Here is a 9,323-nt window from a genome sequence, read left to right as displayed (position 1 = left end):
TCCTTGGAAAACTGAAGTCTCTGTGGAACATTCCATGAATGATCATCAGCATTACGTTCTACTAAAATAACTGGTACCTATTTATAAACCACAGGAAATTGTTCTTGCTCAGGATACTGTCTGAATAAGTAATTTAAAAAGTGGAAAACACTGTCAGTCTTCCATATGTTTTCTCTATTTATTGTTTCCCAAACTGGCCTTGAACATTCCTATCTCTATACCTTTGTTTATGCTATTCTCATAGCTCACATACCTTCCTCACTTATTCAAATCCTCTCCTTCTTTAAGATTCAGCCCAAATATCACTTTTTTCAGATAGAAATTTCTATAACTTTTGACATGGGTCCTCACCCCCCACAACCCTCAAAACTATGAGTCACTTGTACCCCCAACACATCACTTAGCACTTAAGTCCTACCCTATTTTGTTTTCTTCTTGTTGCCATTACATAAAATTGGGATTTCCAGAGAGACTGTGAACACCTTGAAGAGAAACTCCCACATGAATAAACCAAGATAGCATCCGATACACAGCTAAGAACACAGAAGGTAGGGGCGCCTGGGTGGCTCGGTCGGTTAAGCGTCTGACTTCGGCTCAGGTCATGATCTCACAGTCCGTGGGTTCGAGCCCCGTGTCGGGCTCTGAGCTGACAGCTCAGAGCCTGGAGCCTGTTTCAGATTCTGTGTCTCCCTCTCTCTGTGACCCTCCCCTGTTCATGCTCTGTCTCTCTCTGTCTCAAAAATAAATAAACGTTAAAAAAAAATTAAAAAAAATAATATTAAAAGAACACAGGAGGTGCTTAGTGTTGTGGATATAAGGTGATGGTTTTCAAATGGTCTAAAGCCAAATAAAAGAAAATCACAGAAACCCGACGTGCAAAATAGACAAAAGTTGACCCAGTGTGGTAGAAGTTGGAGTATAGATAGGAACACTGGCATCCCATAAAATGGGCCCCATTCCCTACCCTCCTCTTTGCTCAGATGCTGGAGCATCCCCACAGCTCACACTCCCTTTCTCCCTTGGCCTGTCCATGCCCAGTGTCCCTAGGCTTCTGTGCTGGGAACCTGACCTTCCCAGCACCTTAGTGGCCTCATTCCATTCCCTCCAGGCATAAGCATAGATGTGTCTGAGCTGAGCTGTTAGAACTCTCCAGTGTGCTAATGTTACCTACCCGCTCCAAAATGTTTGCATTCTCATAGAATTTTTCTAAAGAGAGCACCTCAACCACACCCATGGATCCCTAACCAGTCACTTGGAGAACTCAATATGGCTGATCATGGAACAGTCCTTTTGACCACATTCCCTCTTTCCTACTGCCCCAGCATATTCCCTTAGGAATGCCTGTGTGTTTGAAATTCTGGAAGTCCCCAATAGTATTTTCTGTCAACACAAACATACTCTTCCCCATCAGTAAAATTCTCTTTCTCTTTCATACTCTCAATTAATTGGAAGGAAATAGAGCAAAGTTACCGGTAGTAATTTTTTTTAATTGAGGTAAAATTGACATATAGCATTATATTAGTTTCATTTTAATGAAATTATAATGATTTCATGCAAATACATTTTGCAAAGTGATCACCACAATAAGTCTAGTTAATATCTGTCCCTGTTCACAGTTACATTTTTTTTTCTTGTGATGAGAACTTTTAAGATCTATTCTCTTAGCAACTTTCAAATATGTAATACTGTATTATTAACTACAGTCATTCTGGTGGTACATTTTGTGTGTGTGTGTATTTTTAATGACTGAAACAAAGCAGATTTAAAACCTCAGCTCCTGGAAGAACCATTTGTTCTTGCCCGTCCTGTACCTCTCCTGGAAGTTTACCTTGGCTACTAATCAAGACTTGCATTTAAGAGCAGGGTCTCTGAAGACATCCTTGTTGACGACAGTTTTGTCCAAGGGGATATGCACAGAGTACTTTATGGGCATGCATGATTGTAGTTATAAACTTTCACAAAAGACTTGATCTTTGACCTCTTGATGATTTCCTTCTTTCCCGTGGCAGCTTGTCACTTTGCAGGGATAGCGGTCAATTCTAGCCACCAGAGCATGGCTGTAGGGACAGTCTGAGGTATCAACATCAACATTCTTCATGGTAACTGCTTTGCATCCGGAGTAGTGACTGGCCAGGACCAGCATCACCTTCCCCGGTTTCATGAACTTGCCCATCTTGATGCCATCTAGATGAACTTGCCCATCTTTGAGCCTCTAGAAGAAAGCTCTGGTGGTATTTTAAATGGCACAAGACACATCTCATTCAGAGCACAGAAACAGAATGAAGAGTGGCTGTACCGTCCACTCCTTGGCCTGGCATCATTCCAGCCCATTTGCCCCAGTGCTGGACTGCACTCCTCCAACATTGACCACTATGGCCTCCTGCTCTCTCGGGCTCCACACTCGCATTCTTGCTCCTCCCCTGATTTGCCAAACATGCTTATTGGACTAACAATGGGTTTGTCCTTGACTTTACACCCTGTTGCTCTTAGTTTTGTTCACTGGCCAGTGGCCTGTCTGGGTCCACAGATCCCGGCAACTTCAACCACTTCAAAACACCAGGCCCTGCCAACCACAGACGGCAGGCCACACTTGCCAGCTGCAATCTGGGGCTATCTTCCAGGAGACCCTCTTGCCTGTGCTACGAGCCCACTTCCATTCAGTTCCAAACCCTTAACTTAGCAACTCCGATCTCAGTAGCCTCCTGACTTCATACTGCATGTGTTCTTCCCACTATTTACACTCAGATTACCTCTACAGACTTTGGCCTTATTCACCCTTACCGCTCCATGTGCCCTCTAAAACCCTTTGGCTTCCCTGCCCCCCCGTACCTGGCCCACTGCAAGGAGAAATCATAGCCTCACCATCACCAGTGTGGAACATTCCACTGGCCCCTGAGGAGTGGGCATAAGCCAATCAGGAGAATGATTTTCCTGATAAACCAGTCAGAGAGAAGAGCTTTTTGGTGTTCTTAAGTCCACTGTGCAGGTCAGGAGATTATTCTCAGAGAGAGATATGAAATAGGGAATGTAAATCTGGAGTCTTCGTCCAGTTACAAGGAGGTACACACATTTTATAAAGGGAAAGTGATTTAATCTCTCTCCCATCATTTTACCAGATGGGCTGAGTCCTGCTGGGAATGTGCTGCAAGGGAAACGTTTATCAGGAAGAGAAGTAAAGGACCTGGGATTCTTGTTATCCATCTTCCATAAGCAGTCATTTCTTTTTTCTTTTTTTTTTTTTTTAGGGAGAAAAAAGTGTTGGCCTGAACTCCTCGTGCTTTCTTATGTAATAAAAAAGTCAAGCAAAGGTCATGTCTTGGTTCAGCCTGGACTCGGCAGACTGCCTGCATTATTACAGTGCTGGGAGTCTGAGGCTCTTTGCTCCTTGAGGATTATCATGCAATTCCTCCACAAGTGGTAGGCCTCTTTCTCTGCAGAGGGGGCCCATCTCAGGGCAGGCCATTATGATGTCTACTCTGTTGTTGATGTTCAGCAAGAGTTATATACATCTTAATGGTTTTATAGTAGAAATATTACACTTGGGGGCAAGATTTCCAAAACCAGTTCTCTGACTATGCTAAGTCACTAGCCTATCTGGGTCCCTTTGCTCATTTGTAAAATTATAAAGGTTGATCTCATCAATGAGGTTGATATAACCTTAGAGATACCCTCCAGCTCTGATATTCCCCAACTTTGTAATAAATCCTAGTTGGCATCTAAGCACTGATCAGAACTCTATAAACCAGATAAGATATTCTAGAATTGAATATATTAGTATCCCTCAGGGATCATAGTAATAGAGTCTTTGCTTCAAAAGGAAATCAGCTTTTTCTTCAATAAATAACAAAGATTAGGGGCACCTGGGTGGCTCAGTTGGTAAAGCATCCAACTTTGGCTTAGGGCATGATCTCAGAGTTCGTGGGTTCAAGCCCTACATTTGGCTCTGTGCTGACAGCTCAGAGTCTGGAGCCTGCTTCGGATTCTGTGTCTCCCTCTCTCTGTGCTCCTCCCCTGCTCACACTCTGTCTCTGTCTCTCAAAAATGAATAAACATTTTTTTAAGTTTAAAAAAGTAACAAACATCAAATGAGATAATATATCCATGGGAAATCTAGCATGGAGGGGCACAATACATTTCAGTTAATGGGGCATTTCCTATACTAGCATTTCCCAGAATATAATTCTAGAAAGACTATGCTTTCACTGAGATTCACCAAGGCAACTGTATCCTAAAAGGTCCTTTATAATGTTTTTTAATACATTCAGGATCCAATCAAGGATCACATAATTGCATTTAGTTATTGGTTGTCTTTAGTTATTTTTAATCTAGAATAGTCTTTTTTTCATTTTTCATAACATTGATAATTTGAGGAGTCTCGCCTGGTTATCTTGCAGAATATCACACAATCTGGATTTATGTGGTTGTTTCCTCATGTTTAGATTCAGAGTTAACTTGTTTGGCAAGAAAACTGCAGAAGTGATGTTTGTACTGTTATTTTTTAAAACTATTTTTATTTTACCTTTCATCTGTGATCAAATCTGATAGAAATACATAAGGTGGAAATGGAAGGCTCCCCAAAATGCCAACTCCCGGAAATAACCAGTATTTACATTTTAGTATATATGCCATTACATTTTTTTCCTTCACATAGAACAAAAATGGAATCATTTTCTACATCATTTTTTTGCAACTGGCCCTTTTTCCTTATTACTGTTTCTTGGAACGCTTTCTGTGTGAGTACCTGTAGGTCTATCTCATTCCTTTCAGCGGTTTGTTTCCAGCTTTTAGCTCTTAGGAATGATGCTGCAACCATCATCCATGTACATTTTTGTCTTTGTGTATGTCTGTAAGTTTTTCCATAGATTCTATTCATTAAAGTAAAGCTTCTGGATCAACTTTGACCTTGCAAAACTGCCACCACAAAACATATCAATTAACACACTCAACAAATATGGAGGAAAGTGACTGTTTCCTCACATCTTCTCCTGGTTTTACCACCACCGTTTTTTTCTTTTCTTTTTCTTTTTTTTAGAGAGAAAGAGAGAGCACAAGCAGGGGACAGGGGCAGAGGGAGAGACGCAGAGGATCTCAAGCAGACTCCATCCTCAGTGTGGAACCTGACGAGGGGCTCAATCCCATGACCTCAGCCAAAAACAAGAGTTGGATGCTCAACCAATTGAGCCACCTAGGTGCTCCACCAACACCCTTTTTGATCTTTGCCAATGGGAAGTGAAACTTGCTTTATCATTATCACTTGAATTTTTAAACTATAAGCAAGGTTAAGTATATTTTTGTATGTCTATTTCCTGTTTTTTAAGGTTCCCTCCCCGCCCTGAATTATCTATATCTATCCTTTGCCTATTTTCCACAGGATTATATTTTTCTTATTGATTTGTAACACTCATTTTTATGTTAAATAAGTTAGCCATTTGTTTTCTGGAGGTGTAATTAATTATTTCGTCTAGTTAATTGAAGCACCTAAGTAACACCCTGTGACAGGTGCTCCAAAGAATACGCCCAACTAGAAGAAAGCCATACATAGATCCTTCTCTTTGAACTTTCCATACAACGAATAGGGGCAAAGCACCTACTTGATTCAGATCTCTATGCATAAATATGTCATATGTTTATAACCTGTATGCTGGACACTGTGTGTATAATTGGAAAGTGGCTTTTCAAAAAATGTTTTCTCTGTGGTAAATTTCTTTCAAAAAAAGAACTATGTTGAGATTCTTTAAGACAAAATTCTTAAACTACTGGGCTGGGCTGTGGGGGGGTTATAAGGTAGAAGCGGAAATTGTTCTGAAGCTGGAAATAGGGTGCAGATAATGAAATCCAGTGTTTACAGCTGGCCAAATCTTCTCCGCCCCCCCCCCCCCCACCATGGCTAAACACAGTTTGGAAATCATGCCTCTGGAAAGTCTCAAGAAGCTCCGAGAAGAGCATCTTCAGAAGATAGACTGTGTCCACTGAAATTTCTCCCACCTCGAGCTTCTGGGTTATGTTCTGTGGCTTCTCGTTGGCAGTCTGCCGATTGCATTGTCAGATGCACTGCCGGCCCAAGTTCAATATTCAGAAATCTTTCCAAACGAAAATGACTTCTGGGCCAAAGTTGTTTTTTGTTTTGTTTTGTTTTTGCTTTGTCTTTCCTATCCCAACCAAATTGGATTCTTTTTCTCACAGTTTGGATCATGTCATTGCATTTTGTAGGAGCAAGATTGTCAGCTTCAGAGACACCTATATTTGGTGATAGTGAGTTATGTTCAGCTTTTTTGCAACATTCTTCTTAATCATCTATCCCAGTTAAGTGGACGTGCTGGCTCTGTGCCTGGTACAAAAATTAAAGATTAGTTAACTGGATTCACTAGGTACATTGCTGCCAGCTCAATTTAGGACACACAATTAACTCTCTTACCTCCTCTAAGTGCCACACTCACTCCTCTGGCCTAAAAGTAACACATTTTTTTTTCTTGTTCAATACTAGTGACTCCTTCATAGAAAGAGACAAACGAAAAAATAATCTCCAACTTTTGAGACCCCAGAGCTGGATTTGTCAGCAAACTGGAATACGTTCAGTCTCCAATAATAAAACATTTTCATATGTTGCTCATAGGGAGTTAGAATACATTTGCTGGGAATTTGATTTCACACATGTAGGCGGTCTAGGAGGGCAAAAGTGAGATATCCACCCCCAGCCCCCAGCACAGCCAAGAAATAGGAAATGGAGAAATAAACACATACAGCCAAAAAATAGGAAATAGGGAAACAAACACAATTTCTGAGTGTTAAACTATGAAGTCAACACATAATGGCACTGTGCAGACAGACATACATAAAAATCTTCTTAAAGGGGCAGAAATCAATATCTATCCTATGCCTTTAAGGTTAAACTGCTGTGGACTCCAGGATAAACTCACATTGAAAGAAAAAAATGCACATTACTTGTAAAAGGAAACACAGCAATGTTGCATGACAGCTTTTTTGGTGGTTATATAATATAGATATATTAATTTTGTTTCATCATTGCTATTCTTTCCATCTGCCTTTTTTCCTACAGGAGAGACTCACTGGAACAAAAATACTTTCCCTTTTTATTTTTTTAACGTGCTGTAATTGCTAACATAGTGGATCTGCTTCAGGACTGTGATTAAAAACACTCATCTGGCTTGGTTGGGACAGAACCTACTATACCTACTTGATTTGTTAAGCTACAGCTGAAATATTTTGATAAGAAAAAAATAGGAAACAGCTCTACAAATAAACAAAGGTATGTCTGCAGTGAAATCAAAACTTTCCCGTCATGAGAAATAAACTCATAACATCTCTTTTCTGAAGCAGAGAAAAGCTGGCATAGAATATGGCTTATTGTGCTACTGATAAGTTCATTTAAAAATTAGGTCTTATGGATGAAGCATATTGACTATCACATCTTTTGGTTCCACTCCTTAGCAGCTATTCAGTGAACTAGGACTTCATAAACAGAATGTTGAGAAAAATATTTCTGCTGCTTCATGGACACACCCATAACACATTCGACAGTGGTCTCCCACGCCCTGGACTTACACACTCATTCTGTACCACGCAGCAGACAGCAGTCAAGTACATGTTGATTGGCTTGTACCACAAGGATATTCATCCTAGCTAATCATCTGTAAGGGAGATTGTTTATCTCCTAAAAACGTCGAATGTCTAGAGATTTTGACTGAATTTTGGCCATCAAGTTTGATGCTCCCCTACGACTGCACCAGTTAGAAGAAAAACCAAACAAACAACTATTGCACTCCTCATTCTTTTGTTTGGAGTTATTGTGCCATGATTACTTAATTTGCTTTTCATACTTTGCAGAGAAATTTAAATAGCTCAGATGTTTAACTCTTGGGGGAAAAAATGGTTACTAGTCACACGTAGCAACTACCTCCCTTGAGAAACGTCACAAGGACGTTACAATTGACTGCTGGGTTTGTTCAGCATAGCATGCAAACCAACTTAACATGTTTACATCCAATATCAAATACTATCTTAAAAACAAAGGCACCACTCAAGCCAATCAAAGCAAGGACCCTCATTTTTAGCACCGTGGCACTTCTCTCCCTCACTCTCACATTTTCAACATGTTAAAATGGTTCTGTTCTTACAATATAGGAGTGCGTGTATGTGTCAGAACCACCAAATGCAAATAAAAGGTGGTCAGGGCACCATTCCATGACCGTCCGTCTGTAGAACTCAAAGTTGTTGACCATAAGGAGAAGGGAATTCCAAAGCAAAGGCCTCGTTGGAAACCATGGCCTCAGGGATTCAGTGGACACTGCTCATAGGCCCTGGGGAATAGCTGTGCAACCACCCCAAACCACAGTGATGCCAATGAACTCGTGGAGTCAAACCCTAACAGCATACCTGAAAGCACAGGGAGAAAAGCATTTCAGTTGAATAGATGGATTCTGAAATGAAAAGCACTTTGGAATAGGCCGTTCCCCAAGACCCCACCCTGAAAAAACCCTCTACTTGCTTTGTCTGAAATTGTCTTACTTCTTTCGTTTAGGGCTTTCTTAAGGACTTTTTAGATGAAAATAATTTGAGAGAGGTATAATATTGTTCTTAGTATTATGCTAATGCATAATAGCTGCTCTTAGTTACCCATGCCTTTACATGAACAAGGAATAGAATGTTCCTAAGATAAAATGTGCTCCTAGAGCACAGGGACACAGGAAGAACCAGCCTTCTATGGGTCCTTGGGGAGAGGATGCTGCAAAGGTGAGGAGCTGGGGCTTGATGCTTGACGTTTTGCTAATGGCCTCTCTGGTATCCTGCTTAAATTTCACTCCAGGGGACAGTACTGGTATTTAAGCTGCTGTGAAGCAAACGGGGAGTGGGCTGCCTGAGTGCCGAGTGGGAGAAAGAGCTGCTGATCTGCAGAGGCAGCGTTGTGTAGCAGAAAGAAATGGGGATGGTGGTTGGAAAACCATTTTGTAGCTTTCTGTGGCTTGTAGGTTCTTCCTATGTAATCAAGTCCCCTTGCATGGAAGATCAGCCTTCTCTAGGTATTTATAAAATTAACGTTTCAAGTTAATTCCCAAACCCAAGCCTGCCAATGCACAGGGCTGGAGAAACTTCCATAAGCAAGAAATGGCAATTGGTGGATCTCAGGAGAGGAGCCAACATCCCTCCCCCATTCCTCACTTGCTGCCACTACTGTGTCTCTGCCCAGAGATTGAAGTTTTGTTTTTCACCTTTCTGAGTGGATCTCAAAGCCTTTGACAGACAAGAATGAGGGTTATCCCAGGACAGGGCTCTTAGTTTGTATTCATCAGATTACACTTGGCCAA

The 9,323-nt window shown here is 41.1% G+C and overlaps 1 pseudogene; it reads right to left on the bottom strand.

Annotated features, from left to right (window-relative positions):
• Positions 1-1,762: 1,762 nt before the first annotated feature.
• Positions 1,763-2,173, bottom strand: LOC109263896 (60S ribosomal protein L27-like; annotated as a pseudogene).
• Between the last annotated feature and the right edge of the window lie 7,150 nt (positions 2,174-9,323).

This window comes from Panthera pardus, unplaced genomic scaffold (genome assembly GCF_024362965.1).
Source record: "Panthera pardus isolate Hobbes unplaced genomic scaffold, ASM2436296v1 HiC_scaffold_25, whole genome shotgun sequence".
Lineage (NCBI taxonomy): Eukaryota > Metazoa > Chordata > Mammalia > Carnivora > Felidae > Panthera > Panthera pardus.
Note: the sequence above shows the minus strand (reverse complement) of the source record. Positions and strands in the feature narration are given on the sequence as shown.